The following is a 19,378-nucleotide window of genomic DNA, read 5'->3' as shown; positions in this document are numbered from 1 at the left end:
CTTGGCTGGGCCCAGTGGCTCATGCCTGTAATCCCAACACTTTGGGAGGCCCAGGTGGGCAGATAGTGAGGTCAGGAGATCGAGACTATCCTGGCTAACACGGTGAAACCCCGTCTCTACTGAAAATACAAAAAATTAGCCGGGCATGGTGGCGTGCGCCTGTAGTCCCAGGTACTCAGGAGAATGGCGTGAACCCGGGAGGCTGAGCTTGCAGTGAGCCAAGATTGCGCCACTGCACTCCAGCCTGGGCGACAGAGTGAGACTCCATCTCAAAAAAAAAAAAAAAAAAGCCCCAACTTATGACATCTGTAGCAGTTAACAGGTGCACCTTGGGAGTTCTGGGGTTTGTGGGCTTGCATGGTGGCCATGAAATCCTCGGCCTCTTTCCTGTATTCCTCTCTCTCTCCTGGGCTTGCCTATCTCTATTATAGAAGACTGAGGTGGCCACTTTCAGGAGATGTTCTAAAGTACTATCTGGTCCACGGGCCTGTTTCACAGCTTTCTCCTAATATCAGGGGCTGCCTAAAAAACAAATTTGTCTTTTAGGATTAGTTGCCCCTCAACTGAATCAGGAGATAGAGAGGTACTTTACCAAGGCCTCTCTTAGCCTTCCAGGAAGGTAGTGGGATTCTCATCAAATATCTCATCTATCATAGATGGGTTGCTATAATTGAGAGGCTTGGTCCTAGTACTATATAGGCCCTCCATTATGCACACTTGAAAGTGTTTCTTCTTCCACTCTCCCATCAGGCCATTGGGGTCCCATATAGGGTCGTCCACTGGCACTGCTTCTCTTCCAGTTGGATGAAGTTTGACTCCTTCCCTGGCGCTGCATGGGATCCAAATCTCTTCCTCAAATTCCTTTGCCACTTGCAGAGCAGCCTGCTTCTCAGTTGTTAGTCAGGGTTTGATTCAAAAGTAACATAATGTCTTTCCAGGAGAGTTCAAATACTGAGGTTAAATTCTGCAAAGCCTCTATGTATCTGTCAGAGTCATCTTAAAACTTGCCAGATCCCCCTTCATTTGTATTCAGTCCTGTAGAGAGAGGGGACCTGGACCTTACTGGGGCCAAACTCACCAGGCATCTGTTGGAAGGGCAAGAGTGAGACTGGGGCTTGTCTAGGGTGAGGATTTCTAGGCGGGGGCAAGTGAGAGAGAGAAGCCGGAGAGGGAGGATGCGATGGACCTAGAAGAATGGGCCAGAGGGAGCTGGCTCCCCCCTGGGGGCGCCTCTGGGGTTAATTTCTTTAGTTCCCTGGGATTGCCCCTTGCAGCCTCTCCTGAGATGGCAACAGGAGGGCTGGGTCAATCCTACACTGTCAGCAAAGGTCTGGATTACCCTGCAAGGTATAGAAATGCTGCACATATGGGGCCTCAGACCACTCGTCATCCTCAGGTTTACAGAAAAGGTCTAACTGCAGGATGGTATTGAAATGAATGATTCGTTCCTGAAGCCAAGCTACCCTTCCCACAGGTCATAATTCGGCCAAATCTATGTGCACAAGGCTACGAGGAATTTTTCCTCCAGAGTCTGAGGGTGAAAGCAGTCTCAGCAATTGAGGATCCACTCCAGGGAGTATAGACTGGGGGTGATGAAGGTAGCTGGTTACCCATTCTGACAGATAGGGAGATAGGTGTCCCTCATTTCCTTTGCTTCTTTCAGCAAAAACTTGGGGTGTGAGGGAGAGAGAATGTGGACATCCCCCTTTTCTCTTCTGGTTTTTTTTTTTTATCCCCAAGACTAGGTGACCTTAGACGGACATCATCCGTGGGTGCCACTGTGGCTTGCACCCATTAGGCAGGGAGGGCCTAGAGAGTAGGGGTTGTCCACTCACCTATGTCTTCATCCCCGCTACTGTCAGCAACCTTTGGGTTACCTGGGCCCATCTATGCCACGGAGCATGGCCTCCTCCCGTGAAGCGGGGGCTTAATCATCAGGAAAGAGTCCTGCTCATTTATACTGTGCCTGTTGCCTTGCCTTGGATTTCTCAGATGTGGTTTTCCTTCTAGGGCTTCGACTCAAAGCTTGGAATCAAATTTGGGCCAAAAACATGTCTCAGAGGGTGCACGGGTCCATTTAGATTAATTCCCGCATGCGTTTTGCCAAACTTGCAGTTCATAGTCAGTGGGGTCACTCCTTTGTTGCCTCCCTGTTATAGGCAGAGTGTTGAGGTAGGAAAAGAACCCTCTCACATGGAAAAGGAAAGAAAAAGGAGGCTTAAGAAGGGGGACCTCTTGCTCTCTGCAAGTGGGTTCCTTTAATCACTGTGTCTCTCCCTGGTTGGACCAAGCTGAACTCCTTGGCCAGGGGAGGAAAGGCTCTATGGGTGCGTGGCGGGAGGGGATGGTGAACAGGAAGCACTGGCCAGTTGGCTGTGCAGGGTCCCTGGCCCCTCGGGCTGTCCTGGGGCCCAGGTGTCATGGCAGGAGGGGATGGTGAACAGGAAGCACTGGCCAGCTGGCTGTGCAGGGTCCCTGGCCCCCGAGGCTGTCCTGGGGCCCGGGTGTCATGGCAGGGGGGGATGGTGAACAGGAAGCACTGGCCAGCTGTGCAGGGTCCCTGGCCCCTGAGGCTGTCCTGGGGCCCGGGTGTCATGTACACATCACTCCCACTCTCAGCCCGCTTGGCCACTGGGCACAACACATGCATGCAGCAGACATGCCCAGGCCCTCCAGCCGGAGGGGGAGCCACTGTACACAGCATGTACCTGCAACCGTTGGGGTGGAGCGGGGATGGAGCCTCTAAAATCAGATGTAAATCATATTGATCTGAATTGCTACCTGATGGCTGGGCCTATCGCTCATTATACTTAGTAACATGTCAGCAGTTTGCAGCAAAACCCTTAACACTATAAAAGAAGAAATAGGAGCCGTTTCAAACCATGAAAGAAGGAAGGAAAGATACCATAGAAAAGTCTGGGGGTCTTGGCTGAACCTTAACAGGTGGCTGGGGACCAAGTTCAGTCATGTGGCCTTCTGGCAACACCAAGGAGTGGCCTTGGCCAGATGCCTTCAGTTTCCCCAGAACTTTATTCCAGTCCCATGCAATGGCTAGGCTTTCATGAGGGGAAACAGAGCCAACATTCCTTTCACCTGAAAGAAGCAGAGAGATGGTACAGTTGCTTCCTGTCCCCTGCAAGTGGCTTAGTTCAGAGGAAAGTCTGAGGACAGAAAGAGACGCATAGGGCAAATCTGCATTTACTCACCCCTGTGAGGTACCCTGGGAAAGCCCCCAGATGAAATGCAAAATTTTCCTTGACCCTTTCATGGACCCCGAGACAGGGGTGCCTCATTTACTTGGCCCACAGCTCTCAACCCCTTGTAGGAGAGGGACTGTGCAGGTGAGCAGGTGCAGGAGCTGGAGCAAGCACTTTTGGGTACTGACAGGACCAAAACTCCATGCACCCTGGTGGTAACATCTAGGCGGTATGTACCCACGAACCTTGAAGACCAAAAGTGTAAACGTTACAGTGTGCTGTTTTAGCTTTGCTGTCTGCAGATGGCTTAAGTGTTAACAGCTCAGTAGAAGGTCAGTGTGACAGCCTTTTGTACCCACACCCAAGTCCTTGTCTAATGTCCAGGAGGAATGAGGTTGCACGAACAAATTGAATGGTGGTGAACGCAGAGGATTTTAATTCTGATGTAAGTGGCTTTCAGTGGGAAGGGGCGCTGGAAGGGGGATGCGGCAGGAAGGTGATCTTTCCCTGGAGTCTGGCCATCTCCAGCTGGACTCTTCTCTGAAGTCCTGCTGTCAAACCGTCCCTCAAAAGTCAAGCTGCTGCTCTTCGACATCTGGCTGCTTTTTCTCTTCTCTCCTTCTCCCTGCCCTCTGCCAGTCAGGTCAGGGGTTTTTGTGGGTACAGGATATGGGGTAGAGGCAGGCCATGGATGGTTTTTTAAAAAGGCACCGTTTGAATGGGAAAAACAGAGATGTAAAGTTCTCACTTTGGGCAGCAGTTCCAGGCTGGAAAGTGGGACCATTGCCAAGGACCCTGTCCTTTTCTGCCTGGAAATTCTCTGCATCCTGTGCCTATCAGTATTTTTCTAGTTATTGGGTGTAATACTATGCATGCACACAATATTTTACATTGTTATTTTAATTTTATAAATGAGGAATCTAAGACTAGTAGAGATTAGAAAACTGACTCAAATTGTCCGGGTTCAGTGGCTCACACCTGTAATCCCACACTTCGGGAGGCCGAGGCAGGTGGATCACAGTCAGGAGATCAAGACCATCCTGGCTAACATGGTGAAATCCTATCTCTACTAAAAATACAAAAAATTAGCTGGGCATGGCGGCACACACCTGTAGTCCCAGCTACTCAGGAGGCTGAAGCAGGAGAATCACCCAGGAGGCGGAGGTTGCAGTGAGCCAAGAGTGTGCCACTCAAGAAAAAAAAAAAAAAAAGCAAAGAACAAAGAAAGAAAGAAAAGAAAACTGACCCAAGTTTACATAGCAATTGAATGCCTACTATTGGTGCAGGCAAAGTTTAAATGTTTTTGAATTAGTTTCCAGTATTTCAGTATTCAACAATTTTTTATGCATGCTTGAATGCTGGAGTTTCTAGTTAAAAAAAAAAAAAAAAGGAAAGAAAAACATAGCCCAGGAAGGGTGGCTGGCAGCTGAGCCCAAGGGGCACAGGAGCTGAGCTGCACCAGCTGTTGCTCTGGGGTCCAAAAGGCCAGCCCACCCACCACTCTGAGGCCAACTGTCATGTGTACCTTCTCCGCACTGCAGCACGCCTGAGGACAGCTCTGGTGGAGAGTGACCATGTCTCACACCTGTGTTCATCTCACACCTGTCAACAATAAGACCCAGTTGGGCATTCCCTCAGGAAGGGCCTCCTCCGAGTTTGGATCACATATATTCATCAGCTAATGTTTAATAGCGAGGTGTGAGTTCTTCATCAACACAAACATGCTCTTTCATTCTGTAGCATTTAAAACAGATCATAGTGTTCTTCAAGTAGTTATTTTTACAATTCATTTTAGTAAAGGTTTCTCAGGAATCTGATGACACCAATCTACAAGGTGGAACGATTTCTTTATATTATACCTTCCGGTCTTAACAGTTAGTTGGTTTTGCCCTTCCCCCACATTGACTATCTTTTTGGTAATTACAGGACTCAGAAGTACTTTGTGTTGCCTTGGTTAAATTTTTCTTTTTGGGGGTAGCTTTGAGCTTAGCGGCCTGAGCTGAAACAGACCCACATCTGAGGCTGGACCAGCCTTAAGGCTCGGCCCAGCACTATCTTTCATTTTCATTTCAGCTGTTAGAGATAACAATGACCAAGGAATTAAATGTTTTGCTTTTTTTTTTTTTTTTAATTAGTTTGCATTTTTCATGCATTCAGTGAACCGACTCCCCGGGGAGTGTGACCCATCTGTAAATTCCCCTGCTAACTTTCGATTTTCGTAACTGAGTGCAGCCCAGCTCAGCTGCACAGGATGGGTGACTACATGGCCACCCAAGAGGGAATGGTTTCTCATTCCCCACCCTTGCATCTTTTCTCCTTATCCATACAGTTTTATCTTTATAACATTTCCTTTCCTTTAAACTGACCCTTAAATAGCCTCTAAACTAGAAAAATTACATTTTCTTTAGCAAAACCACAACTTCATGTTTTTATAAACTTCATCAACAGCACACCTTACTGTCCTACTAGTCTAACTCTTAGTAACCCAAACTCCCAGTGAAAAACCTGGGATTATTTAATGTAACATAACATGACTTTAAGACTTTAAACTACTGGAGGGAATTATGAGATTAAATTTACCAAATTAATCTTCCCAAAGATTACTAAAGTCCTGTGAATTAAAACGCACCTGAAGTAGCTGCTATTTATCTAAGTGATTCCTTTTCTTTCAGCCATTTGAGTGGAGCTCTTTCGTATAGTTTGGCAGTGAAATGTCACTTTCACAGGACACATATAAACATACAGAAGTAACAGAGTAACAGACAGCACAGGACACATATAAACATACAGAAGTAACAGAGTAACAGTCAGAGGCAGATCTTGTAAGATTTTTCATTTGCCTGTTTTCAAAAATTATCTCTCTTTCTTTAGACTACTAATAAGCAATGTTACAGGAGCCAACAAATGTTGAAAGAGAGAGTTACCATCCCAGGCCTTCTCAAAAGAAAGAGCTGAAGCAGCGGGGTATGGCAGAAGTTGAACTTGAAGAATTTCAAAAAACATTATAGAATTTAAAAATTTACTTGCAATTTCATTACATCAATATTTTAAGAAATTCTTGTTCTAACCAATTATTTAGTTTTGTGTTCATGTGATTTATTTGTTTGTTTGTTTTTGAGGCAGTCTCAACCTGTTGCCCAGGCTGGAGTGCAGTGGCGCAATCTTGGCACACGGCAACCTCTGCCTCCCGGAGGATTCTCCTGCCTTAGCTACCCAACTAGCTGGGTTTACAGACATGCACCACCACACCTGACTAATTTTTGTATTTTTAGTAGAGACGGGGTTTCACAAGGTTGGCCAGGCTGATCTTGAACTCCTGATCTCAGGTGATCCGCTCACCTCGACCTCCCAAAGTGCTGGGATTACAGGTGTTAACCACTGCTCCTGGCCTGTATTTATGTATTTTTAATATCAAAGTTCATTTCTAGAAAGAGTATTGTAATTTCCTTTTAATTATGCCAACTTAATCACATAATATCTTTTATAATTTTTTCTATATGAACCTTAGTAAGACTTACACAGATCATTCCTGAAAGGCTTGGATTTTCTGGTTTGTTCTAACCATCCCTCTTTCTTAAACAAGTCATTTTATTTTAGGGCAAAAATTTATGGTACAAAATTCCTTCTCATACAAAATTATTTTTATTTTAATGTTTCCAGCCAAAAATACCTCTTTATTTCTATAACTTTCTTTACAGCTCTTATTTCCTGATTCCTTTTACCTTGATTCATAAATAATCTTTAACCTTTGAATCAGACAAGACTACATTTTTTAGAAATTTTTTTCTATAATTTTTAAGTTGGAAATTACTCAGACATTTAATGAGTATCTGTAATTTAATATCTTTAGATTCTAAATTATATTACCAACTTATTTATAAGCATTTATTCCTAAGCATTTACCTAATTAATTTATTTTCATTTTTTAAATAGTTTATCTAGATTATTTATAAAAACCATGATAGTCATCATTTAAAGTAATTTCTCTGCTAATTTTTAGGCTGTGAATTTCAGGTGTTTACCTAAGATTCTTAAGGTTAAATATAAGAATATTTTACCAAGCACTCAGGATTTAGCTGTTTTCATTAAGCTAACAATGTTGCATGCCTTATTTATCAAATTTACGCAGAGATCATTCTGGTTTTGGCTAAGTCTAGGACTCAGGAGGACTTAACAACAGTTCCATCCGAGGAGAAGCTGAAACTGGAAGGTTGGCAGGGGCTTTCACCACGCACCATAGGTCTGGTTTCAGGCAACTCCTTCAAGGGTTCCTGAGTCTTCTCTGAGACCCCATGTTGGGCACTAATTATTGCCAATGAAAAGAGTCAAACTGTCAAATATGTGAAGAGATTTATTCTGAGCCAAATATGAGTGACCATGGCCCACGACACAGCCCTCAGGAGATCCTGAGAACATGGCTGGGCTACAGCTTTGTTTTATACACTTTAGGGGACTACTAGAACTGGGGGTTTCCAGGTCATAGGCAGATTCAAAGATTTTCTGATTGGCAATTGGCTGAGAGTCTATCTAAAGCCCTGGAACCAATGGAAGGGAGTGTCTGGGTTAAGATAAGGCGTTGTGGAGACCAAGGTTCTTATTATGCAGATGAAGCCTCAAGGTAGCGGGCTTCAGAGAAAATAGATTGTAAATGTTTCTTAGACTTAGACAGCTTTTCAGGGCCATTTTAAAATATGTCAAAGTAATATATTTTTGGGAAAAATAGTTTGACTTATTTCAGGTCCTGCTATCATGTTGGTATCTTATTGCTACAAAAAATCTCCTTTGTCAGTCTTAAGATCTCTGTATTAATGTTAATGCTGGTCAGCTGTACCCACGTTCCAAAGGAAGGAGGAGAGTATAGTGAGGCATGTCTGTCCACCCATTGCCGTCATGACCTGAATCAGTGTTTCAGTTTATTTTCGAACGCCCTTGGCCAAGAGGAGAAGTCCATTCAACTGATTAGGGGTTCTTAGAATTTTATTTTTGGCTTGCACAGATGCCTACTCCTTTGTTGCTATGAGCCTCCAGGCCTTTGTTGACATTTTAGTGATTTTGATGGTTGAGTGATTTTTCTGTGTCCCTCTGGCCCAGCTTTTTGGTCAAACACTAGCTAGATAATTCTGTGAAGATGTTTTTAGGTGAGATTAACATTGAAATCACTTGACTCTAAGGAAAGCAGATGACTCTCCACAGCACGGCTGGACCTTATCCCATCAGGCAAGGACCTAGAGAGAAAAGGCTGGGGAAGAAGAGACCCTGCCTCCAGCCTGTGGCAGAGAAAGGCTGCCTGCTGGCCCAACCTGCAGATGATTTACTCAGGACTGCAACGTCAACTTGTACCAGAATGTCCAGCTTCTTGGCCAACTCTGGATTTCAGACTTGCCAGGTTTCCATGACCCAACAATCACCTGAGCCCATTGCAGGCAGTGAGACAGACATAAGCGGGGCAGGGGAGGGCTCTTCCCCCACCCAATAGGAATGTCAGGTGATGGCTCGGCAATTACCACACTGCCTCTCTAAAGTGATGAATTTGCAGTCGGCTGGCAGGGAGAGGCCATCTCCTGATGGTCCGCACCTGCTGCACTAATGTGATAACTGAATGCAGATGCCAGGGAGACACACTAGGAGACAAAATGATGGAGTGTGACCTTCCAGGGGCACTGGAGAAGGGAAGAAAGCCTCAGATGGGCACGAGTACAACTTACTAAACACACTGCACGTGCTCACCTCCCGAGGGTAAGGGGGGCAGTGTGCACGGGAGCAGCCCCCCCTAACGGAAGAATCATGGGAAGGGGCCAGCCTAGAAAGTCCCAGGGTCAAGGTTAAACACAGCACTTGACCTCAGTGCCCACTTGGGACTCTTCCAGCTGTATATTCCTTTCTTTCCTGTTCTAAAGCCGTTGTAAACAAACTTCCACTCCTGCTCTGAAATTTGCCTCGGTCTCTTCGTCGGCCTTATGCCCCTCAGTTGAGTTCTTTCTCCTGAGGAGGCAAGAATTGAGGTTGCTACAAACCTGTATGGATTTGCTGCTGGTGACTCGGATACCTTCCACTGACAACAAGCCAAATTCCTTAAAATACCTTTCTCTATATATACATCCAAATATACATATACAATCTCGAGCTGCAGGGAAGAAGGCTGATAGACAAATTTGTCCTTAGTTTTCTGATATGGTTATGAAACCATCGGCAGCACAAAGTCAGCCTGGGAGTTTTCCATCATGGGAATTGGTAAAAGCTCCATCACCTCTGTGCCATTCTTTCCCAGGAAGATGTTAAACTTTTTACCCACTCACAGCAGCAGTAATGCTGTGGTTTTAAGAAGTGGTGACCCTGGACTATGGAGGTCTTGAAAAGCTTCACAAAGGGAGCAGGGAGCTCATCTAGGACTGCACCAGGACTCATGCACTGAGGCGTGGAGGCTGACTTGTTTCTCTCCCATTCCTAACCCAGGTGAGGCAGGGAGGAAGGAGGCGCACACTCCCTGATGTGGGAGACACCTCCCCTTCCACCAAGGAGATGCTCCATCACAGTGTCCTTGGTATTCCAAAAAGGACCACTTAACTGTGAAAGCAAACAAGGGCTCTCAGGGCTTATTATAAATGATTCACAAAGGTTTGCTTTTCCATCCTTCCTTCCAGCTCCTCTTCCTTTCACATGCCTTACTTGTCTAAATTGAAATACAGCTATTAAAGTCTGTGAGTTCCCGAAACTTTATCGCAGAGAGAGCAGCCCGTAGATGAATTCCACAGGCAGAGGGGTTGCTTTGGGGACAGAGAAGATTATGTAAATGACAGGACCACTGCACTGTCCTGCTTGGGTTGGAAACAGACGGAGACACTGTATCTTCACCCAGATGATCTGCCAGAGGTCAGGGTCAGATTTAGGTTTGTCAGCAGGCCGAGAAGATTCTTCTGCATCTTTCTTCCCTTTCTCTGCTCTTTCTGTAATTTATTTGCTCTCCACTGACTCTGTAAAACAGTTGACAAAACACAGCATGTTTCAAGGTTGAATTCCCACTTGGCTTTGTATTAACTGAAGCAAGATTTATCTTTGCTAAGCCTCCTATGTCCTTGGGACTAAACCACCCACGTGCTCTCCATCCTGAGGGCCACATGGAGTCACTGGGGGTTAAACAGGAGTGTGATTTGATTCCACTGGTATTTGAGGAAGGTGGATCTGACAGGACCAGAATGAAAAAAAGAAGACAGAGCAATGATCTAATAAGCAGTAGCAGGGCCTGGCCCTAGAGCTGAGTGGAGGTGAGGGGCATGAGGGTCTCAACAAGAAGGTGAGGCCTAGGGTGAGATTAGCTGTGGGAATGAGAACAAAGAAAACCAGGATGACTCCTATCTGTCTGGCTGAGGCATGGGAGAAGGGTCTCATCCTGAAGTAGGGGAGGCAGGAGACACCCGGTTATGGGCTTCATGCTGAACATGATGTGTGTTTCTCTGATCCCCCCAGAGAGCATGTGAAAAGGCAGAAACCAACAAGGACAGCAAGAGTGGAGAAGAAACAACAGCAACAATGTTTTATGCAAGCTGAAAAGCAGATTTGTGAATTATAACCAATTCAGTGGGTCTGAGAAGATGGAATCCTGAGCGGGCAGTGGAGGAAGGCATGAAGGGAACTAACTCTGTAGAGGAGTCTAGTTCCCCGGAGGGGCCCAGTTTCTTAGAGGGTCCTAGTTCCATGGAGGAGCCCAGTTCCACGGAGAGCAGGGGCAAAATGCTGCCAGTCTCTTTGCTAAAACATAACAAGAGTCACCTTTGTTCCAGCTCCTAACAAGTTCCTCATCTCCATCTGAGACCACCTCAGCCTGCATTTCATTCTCTATATCATTATCAGCATTTTGGTCAAAGTCATTCAGCAAGTGTCCAGAAAGTTCCAAACTTTCCCGCATTTTTCTGTCTTCTTCTGAGCCCTCCAAACTGTTCCAGCCTCTGCCTGTTACCCAGTTCCACAGTTGCTTCCACATTTTTGGGGCATCTTTTCAGTAATGCCCCACAATACTGGTACCAGTTTACTGTATTAGTCCATTTTCACACTGATGATAAAGGCATATCAAAGACTGGCCAATTTACAAAAGGAAGAGGTTTAATGGACTTACAGTTCCTCGTCACTGGGGAGGCTCACAATCATGGCAGAAGGTAAAAGGTATGTCTCACATGGCAGCAGACAAGAGAAGAGAGCTTGTGCAGGGAAATTCCCCTCATATAATCATCAGATCTCATGAGACTTATTCACTATCACGAGAACAACACGGGAAAGACCCACCCCCACGATTCAGTTACCTCCCACGGTGTCCCTCCCACAACATGTGGGAATTCAAGGTGAGATTTGGGTGGGGACACAGCCAAACCATATCAAGGCCTAATTCCACAGAGGTGCCTAGTTCCATGGACGAGCTAGTTCTGTGGAGGGGACTAATTCCACGGAGGAACTTAATTCCATGGGGAGTCTAATTCCACGGAGGACCCAGTTTCATGGAAGGGCCTAATGCCATGGACGTAATTCCATGCAGGGATCTAATTCCATGGAGGAGCCTAATTCTATGGAGGGGCCTAGTTCCCTGAAGGAGCCTAATTCTATAGAGGGACCTAGTTTCATGGTGTAGTCTAATTCCCAGGACCCATGGCTCTTCAGGACGAGACACTGGAATGTGTGAGAAGAGTGTGCTGTGGGAAATGCGAAAATTCAAAGGCTTGTTGAGAAGATGGGCCCAAGATCGATCATCAGCCCCCTCACCACCAGCACAAAGAAAGGTGATTCTTCTCTGAGAGGCAAAATAGAGCAACTCTGCACTGGCATAGCAGGAGTTGTTCAGGATGTGCTGACAAATTGAAAAAAGAAAGGGATTAAATAAAAGTTTAAACACTTAGTGTTAAAACACTCACCCTTCATCGTTGATTTTGTTGTTGAATCAATAAAAAACAAGTGTCAACACCCAGGCAAAGGGTTGGAAGAGTTTTCTTTGGGCATCTGATCACCTTTCCCTCAAGCCAAAAACAAAGGCATGAAGTAGCTTAAGTGACAGATGAGACAGTCCAGCAGAGCACCCTCCAGAAGTCAAGTCAACGACTATAACCATGGCTCAGAGCCCCCAGTAGACTTCTGAATCCTTGCCCTTCCTTCCTTCCCTCCTTCCTTCCTTCCCTCCCTCCTTCCTTCCTTCCTTCCTTCCTTCCTTCCTTCCTTCCTTCCTTCCTTCCTTCCCTCCTTCCTTCCTTCCTTCTTCCCTTCCCTTTCCTTCCTTCCTTCCTTCCTTCCTTCTTCCCTTCCCTTTTCCTTCCTTCCTTCCTTCCTTCCTTCCTTCCTTCTTCCCTTCCATTTCCTTCCTTCCTTCCTTCCTTCCTTCCTTCCTTCCTTCCTTCCTTCTTCCCTTCCCTTTCCTTCCTTCCTTCCTTCTTCCTTCTTCCTTTCCTTCCTTCCTTCCTTCCTTCCTTCCTTCCTTCCTTCCTTCCTTCCTTCCTTCTTTCCTTCCCTTTCCTCCCTTCCTTCCTTCCTTCTTTTCTCTCCCCCTCATTTCTTCTCTCCTTCCTTCTCTTTTTTTTCCCCAATTAAGTGACAAAGCCATCTGGTTCTAGACTTGAGAAACGGACCCATCAAACAGATCCTGGGTTCCTAATTTGTTCCAATCCACTCTGAAGGGAGAATGTCAAACCCTGAGGATGGGAAGTTCACAGAGCTAAGACCTAGCTAGGCCTGTAGCCCCCTTCCCCTCTCCTGGACCCGCTTTCACACCCCAGTTTTTACCCCTGCCTTAGACAAGAGGAGCAGATAGCCTGGTATCTATGAGCAGCAGCTCTTGCGAGGAACACGCAGCAAAGTAAACACACACAGCTGGGAGGAGGCAGAGAGCATCCAGGGAGAGGAAAACATTTTCATTATAAAATCCCACTTCAAATAAGAGATAAGGAAAGAATATATATAGAACAGGAACAGGTTACTGTGAAAAAGAGTATGTGCAGAAAAACAGAAGAGTACTTGGAAATTAATGTATAAAGTCAGGGACATGAAAAATAGGATAGAACCAAGGGAATATTCAAGGACGAGGGTGAGGTGTTTTAATATCTGAATACTAGACCTTCCAAAAGGACAGAAGAACTAAAAGATAGGAGGGTAGAGAAAATCATGAAATCAATCATTTAAGAAAAATTTCTTCTGCCAGATACCCTAAGAACAATTTCCAGAATTGAATCATAATTTGCCAGATTGGAAGGGTGCACTAAGGACCCAACATAAAGATGAAAGTGTCCTCGTGCCAATGCCTATCTTTCAATTGTTGGTTGAAGTGTTTGGATTGAAGAGAAGTCAAGCAACTTTCAGGAGAGTTTGGACAGGTGAGAATAAAAATAATCTTAAGTATAAAGAATTTGTTTGTAATTTGGCATTCAGACTCAAAAATACAAAGAATCGTACTGAACCATCAACTTACTGAGCACAGTCTGAGACTGAATGCACTTATCTGCATTCCTAAATTAGTCACATCAGAGGCATCAGCAAGGTGAAGGCTTATTTGATTTTAATTCAACTTACACTGAATAACAAATCTCATCTTCAAGCTGGCACTGTGCATTGTGGTGGCTTATTTATTGTCTAAGTAAAAAATATTCTTGGCCGGGCGCGGTGGCTCACGCCTGTAATCCCAGCACTTTGGGAGGCCGAGACGGGCGGATCACGAGGTCAGGAGATCGAGACCATCCTGGCTAACACGGTGAAACCCTGTCTCTACTAAAAAATACAAAAAACTAGCCGGGCGAGGTGGCGGGCGCCTGTAGTCCCAGCTACTCGGGAGGCTGAGGCGGGAGAATGGCGTAAACCCAGGAGGCGGAGCTTGCAGTGAGCTGAGATCCGGCCACTGCACTCCAGCCAGGGTGACAGAGCAAGACTCCATCTCAAAAAAAAAAAAAAAAAAAAAAAAAAAAAATTCTTAATCTATACTAAGAAGTTCCTAGAACTTATCAGGAAAAGGCAGGAACAAAAATTACCTTTACATAATTAGGTTTTTTTTAGTCTAGCTTGGTCATAGTTTTGTATAATATTAATAATAAAGAGATAAGATAGCATGAAACTGGCATTAAAAACAGGTTTTAAACATCTTCATGTTGATCAGGTAGTCTTGATTTAAAAACTAAAACAAAGACAATATTTATGTAAAGTGAAAACAAAAGCAAAGCAAAACATAATAAAAACAAACACAGGACACTAATGTTTAAAAGTCTTAGTTAAAGGAAAGTCAGGAAATTTCCCTCTCAATTTCTTTTGAAATGCCAAGGATGGGGCATAAGTTTACATATCAGTGGTCTGAGATACAAAATATGCACCAAATAATCCAGTTGAATTTGGCTCATGGGTTTTGGGTAACGGAGTCTCACTGATTTCTTATTTTTGTTGTTTTTCATTGGGTAAAACAGAGAAAAGTTAGCCCTTTCTGGTGGCAGACGCTGTAACTCAAGATGCAGTAGAGAAATGCATGAGCTGAAAAGGATGGTTCTAAGAAAAATCTCTTCATCACTCTAAGAATACTCAATAAAATAGATGTGAATGTTTCAGGAATGTCTCAGTAAAGTAGGTAATGAAATTGTAAAACTATTCTGAAACATGTACTGAGAGTGATTTATCAGGTACAACTTCATACATTGATAAATTTGTACTTTATGTTGCCTTCTGCTTATGTGAATTATCAATTGTCCACTTATGTAAAATATTATTCTAGGTACTATTTATTTTTTTTTAATTTATTTTTTTTGTATGAGGCAAAATTAAGTTTTTGGCACACACTTCTGTGCATTTTGACATGCATACAGTCATATTCCCAACATTCCTCCTATGTATAGTTCATTGATGTTCTGTCACTGATTGTGTGTATATCAGCTTAATTATTATGTAATTGACATGCTTTATAGTTCACTCATTAAAAGTATGCAATGCATTGGTTCTTAGTATATTCACAGAATATTGCCCAATTTTAGGCTGCTTTCATAACTTCAAAATGAAATTCCATACCCGTTAAAATCACCTCTTTCCCCTAAACCCCCAGCCCCAGGCAACCACTAATCTATTTTCTGTATCTACAGATGTACCTGCACTGAACATTGTATATAAATGGAATCATACAATCTGTGTCCTTTTATGACTCATTTATTTCACTTAGTGATATAATTTGGCTGTGTCGTCACCCAAAATCTCATCTTGAATTTTAATCCCCATAATCCTCACGTGTGAAGGAGAGACCAGGTGGAGGTCATTGGATCATGGGCGATTTTCCCCCATGATGTTCTCATGATAGTGAATGAGTTCTCACCAGATCTCATGGTTTTATAAGTGTTTGGCAAGTTCCTCCTTCAGTCATTCTCCTTCCCGCTGCCTGTGAAGAAGTTACCTTGCTTCCCCTTTGCCTTCCACCATGATTATAAGTTCCCTGAGACCTCCCCAGTCACGCCGAACTTTGAGTCAATTAAACCTCTTTCCTTCATAAATTACCCAGTTTCTGGCAGTTCTTTTTAGCATAATGTGTTCATCCATGTTGTAGCATTTATCAGTATTTTATTACTTTTATTTGGCAAATAATACTCCAATTGATGGATATATCTCATTCTGATTTTCCAGTGATGGTCACTTGTGGTTATTTCCACCTCTTTTGGCTGTTGTGAATAATAATGCTAAGAACACATGTATACATTTTTTCTGTGTATTTTTTAGGCACAAACCTAGATGTGAAATATATGGGTCATAGGCAATTTTATGCTTAACCTTTTGAGGAACTTCTTAATTCTTTTCAAAGTTGATTCACGGTTTTATGCCCCTGCCAGTGATGCATGAGAGTTCCATTATCTCCTAATTCTCATCAATACCTGTTCTTATTTAATGGGGATAGGGGTGAATTAGTATCTTTTTGTGATTTTAATTTGCATTTCCTTGATGGCTAATGACACTGACACTTTTTCTTGTGCTTATTAAGTTCACATGTATATCTTCTTGAGTCTATTCAGATCATTTGCCTATTTTAATTATTATTTGTCTTTTTATTATTACATTTAAGAGTTCTTTATATATTCTATATATACTCTCATTTTCAGACAGATTTTCTCCCATTTTCTGAGTTCACTGATCTCTGGAATCTTTAAATTTGTGTTATTTGTCAAATTTGAAATGTTTCAGCCATTAGTTCTTCAAGTTTTTTTCTGGAAAAATTTCTTTTTTTATTTCCCTCTCAGACTTCAATAACATGAACATTAGATATTTGATATTATTTCACAGGTCCATGAAACGCCATTTATGCACTTGTCTAGTATTTTTTTTTTCTGTTTGCTATTTAAATTGAATATTTTCTATTGCCTATCTTAACTTTCACAAACTTTTTTCTTTGCTATCTTCATTCTGCAAAAAAGCCCATTTAAGAAATTACTGCACTTATCGTATTTTTTATTCTAATTTTTTTGGTTCTTTTTAATAATTTCTACCTCTGGCAAGCATGCCTACATTGTATGGATTTCAATAGTTTTCACTCTTACTTAATAAAACATGGTAAAAATAGCTGCTTTACAAGTCTTTTTTGGATAATTCCATCTGGGTTGTCTCTGAGCTAGTGTCTGCTGATTGTCTTTTCTGTTAAGTTATTGAAATTATCCTGGTCATTTTTATGATAAGAAACTCTGATTATATTTTGGGGATTTAAAATATTTGATAAGAAACTGTGGGAATTGTTAAAAGTCTCTGGAAAATTTTAAGTATATTTGTTTGCTAACTTTTGCAGGCAATCTATGAATTAGGTTCAGGTTATACATCCCAATTCACCTTGTGTTGTTTGCATTTCCAAAGTGAGTTAAATTTTCAAAGCCTTAGCTTTCTATTCAGGTCCTCCTGCAGTGTGCACCGTGCTGTGCCAGCTGGGCCCTGGAGTGTTCAATCCTGTCATTTAGTTCTAACATCCTTTGCTGTGCTGCCTCGGGTCAGACCCAGGCATGCATAGCTTTGCAGTGAGTCCAGAACTTGAACATAGATTAAGGGGAGCCCTCTCCAGATACCTCCTCTCTGAAACTTTCCTCACACTCCATAGTGACTAGGGGCACTTTTTTCTTGTCCTCTTGTTAAAAGTCTGGGCTCGTTGCCATTATGCACCATCACTGTTCTTATAAGATTTGAAGAACAAATCTCCCTTCGTGTTCCAGGGGCTCATTGTCAAATTGTCACAGTTCCCAAGTTTACTCCAGTGAGAGAAACCTTCTACCATGATTTTATAAAATAGTCTTTCACAGTCTCCTTAAAATCCTATTATTTTTACCTTATTATGCCAACTCACATAATAAAAGGGACATAGGAAACGTGTCTGGTGTTATCCAGCCCAAGATGCTTATCCTATCACAACTGACCAAACTAGACTACACCAAATCTCATGATGTGCCTCCAAAATTCTAAAAAATACACATATATTTGTATTTGTAGGTACATGTGTATAATGGGAAATATACAGGCTTTCATCTTTTCTTCTCAGAAGGGAAAGGTGTTTATATATTTTAGGTATTATAAACAAACAAAAAACCCAATATGTAATACATGTTTATTCACAGCTGGTATTTCTTTTTTTTTTTTCTTTTTGAGATGGAGTCTTGCTCTGTCACCCAGGCTGTAGTGCAGTGGCATGATCTCGGCTCACTGCAACCTCTGCCCTTTGGGTTCGAATGATTCTCCGGCATTCACCTCCTGAGTAGCTGGGATTACAGGTGCCCACCACCACACCTGGCTAATTTTTGTATTTTTAGTAGAGACAGGGTTTCATCATGTTGGCCAGGCTGGTCTCAAACTCCTGATCTTAAGTGATCTGCCTGCCTCAGCCTCCCAAAAGGTTGGGATTACAGTTGTGAGCCACCGCACCCAGCTACAGCTGGTATTTCTGAAGTTTTTGTCAGCGAATGGAAGAGGAACAGTCTGGATGTGTTTTGCTACCCTTTTTGCACTTAATGCTAATTTTAATTTTACATGACATTTGTATTAGTCATCCTATTCACTTGATTATTAAAATTCTCCTCTGCTGAGGTCACCCGTTGATGAGCACTCACATGGGATCCAAATATCTTCCCAGTTTTTGATCACTCAGAGAGATCCATCCAAATACCTCTTCCCTAAATTACTTTGTCACTAATTTTTCAATTATGCTTCTTCCAAGTCCCTGACCATCCAGCCAAACCATTGACTATAGTCCACGGATATACAAGTCCACAGTATATAAGTCCAGTGTGTTTGCTACTTCTTGCTCACTGGGTCCAATCAGCATAATGTCATCAATGTGATGGACCAGTGTGATATCCTGTGGAAAGGAAAAGTGATCAGGATCCTTGCAAACAAGATTATGACACAAAGTTGGAGAGCTGATATACCCATGAGGTATGACAGTGCTCACTTTTGCAGGCAATCTATGAATTAGGTTCAGATTATACATCCAAATTCACCTTGTGTTGCTTGCATTTCCAAAGTGAAATACATATTGTTGGTCTTACCTGCTAAAGACAAATGGCTTCTGCTGGGCCTTATGGACAGGAATGGAGAAATATATGTTTGCCAAATTAATGGCTGCATACCAGGTACCAGGACATGTGTTAATTTGTTCAAGCAATGAAACTACATGTGGTACAGCAGCTGCACTTGGAGTCACCACTTGGTTAAGCTTACGATAATCCACTGTCATTCTCTAAGGTCCGTCTGTCTTCTGCACAGGCCAAACGGGAGAGTTCAACGGGGACATGGTGGGAATCACCACCTCTGTGTCTTTCAAGTCCTTGATGGTAGTGCTAATCTTTGTAATCCCTCCAGGGATGTGATATTGTTTTTGATTTACTATTTTTCTAGGTAGAGGCAGTTCTAATGGCTCTAATGGCTTCATTTGGCCTTTCTCACCATAATAGCCCTCACTCTACCAGTCAGGGAGCCAATGTGGGGATTCTGTCAGCTGCTAAGTTTATCTATGCCAATTCTGCATTCTGGCACTGGGAAAATGGCCACAGGATGAGTCCAGTAACCCACTGGACCCACTGTAAGTCAGAGCTGAGCTGAAACTCCATTAATCACCTGACCTCCGTAAGCCCGTACTTTAACTGGAAAACCACAATGACGTTTTGGATCCCTGGAATCAACATCAGCTCAGAGCCAGGGTCCAGGAATTTCTGAGAGATCTGATCAGT

Source organism: Macaca thibetana, chromosome 4 (genome assembly GCF_024542745.1).
Source record: "Macaca thibetana thibetana isolate TM-01 chromosome 4, ASM2454274v1, whole genome shotgun sequence".
Taxonomy (NCBI): Eukaryota; Metazoa; Chordata; class Mammalia; order Primates; family Cercopithecidae; genus Macaca; species Macaca thibetana.
This window is presented reverse-complemented; position numbering follows the sequence as displayed.